Below are 1,375 nucleotides of genomic sequence, written 5' to 3' on the forward strand. Positions count from 1 at the left end.
CGCCGGTACTGAGAAGGGATGTCCTTGAACTGGAGAGAGTCCAGCGGAGGGCAACAAAACTAATTAGGGGAATGGAGGACCAGAGCTATGAGACAAGCTATGACCTTAAACATGTTTATGCTGGAATTAAGTAGATTAAGGGGGGATATGATTTTCATGTACAAGATGTTGAATGGTGACAGCAACATTGGCAACAAACTGTTTGAAATTAACTCCATTACAAAGACTAGAGGCCACCACCTAAAGTTGGTGGAGAAAAAATTCCAGCACAATGGGCGAACAGGGTTCTTTACAGTAAGAGCGGTTAAGGTCTGGAACTCACTGCCATCAGCAGTGATTTCAGCCAAGAGTGTAGATTTGTCCAAGAAACGTTTGGACAATTTCTTGAGGGACCGTAATATCCAGGGATACCAGTATCCCTAAGAATGAGATGATGCGTGGACCTATATGGGTTGGACTTGAAGGACGTATGTCTTTATTTAACCCCAAATACTATGTAACTATGTAAATATGTAACCCTCCCGTATCATATCCCCGACCCGTTTCCCTCCCTTTGTACCCCCTCCTTACCTTTCCTCTTCCTTTGGCTTCCATTACTTTCTGCCTTTTGACCTTCTCTCCTCGAGTTTCCGACCATCCTGACACGTGGTACCATGGTGACACCCACCAACAGGTCGTAACCACAATGGTAGCTCATTATTAGCCATGAATAACACGATGCACTAAAACCTCAAGGTACCTCGGACGCACTTCGATAACTGCTCAGGATACTAGAGCGAACCACAGATGCACTTAATGTAATGTAATGACTGTAAGGTGCTATTGAAGGCACTTCCCTCCCATCCTCTTCTTTTGTATCCCATCCTATCTATCCCTAACATGATTCATAATTCAAATGTATGATTTATATTGTAACACATCTGAACCCGCAAGCGGGTTGACAGCATCTATCTGTACCTTCTGTTGGATCCCTGTAAAACCTTAATAAAACTTATTTGAAACAAAAAAAAAGAATGAACCGGCTTCTATCCTTCTCCGTTTGTCTGGCCTCTCACGGAAAAGGTATAAACGATCTCTGCTGATACACCTGCTCAATGCAGCTAAAATGTGCATACCCCTGCTTTGGAAGACAACCACTGCTCCAACCATAGCTATGTGGATCTCGAAAGTCTGGGAAATGGAGATGATGGCATGCATGATAGCGTCCATACATCACCAGGAAACAAAATTCAATAAAAGATGGTTCTATTGGCACAAATACCTCCTTTCCTCAGAGGCTCCTCTGATGCATTGGCGTTGTCTCTTGGCCTCGCAAATTGCCTGAGCTGAGCACTGTTCCCTTCCTCCTAATGGATGGATAGCCCCCCTTCCCTCC

The sequence above is a fragment of the Nanorana parkeri genome, unplaced genomic scaffold (assembly GCF_000935625.1).
Source record: "Nanorana parkeri isolate BGI_ZX_2015 unplaced genomic scaffold, ASM93562v1 scaffold1030, whole genome shotgun sequence".
Classification (NCBI taxonomy): domain Eukaryota; kingdom Metazoa; phylum Chordata; class Amphibia; order Anura; family Dicroglossidae; genus Nanorana; species Nanorana parkeri.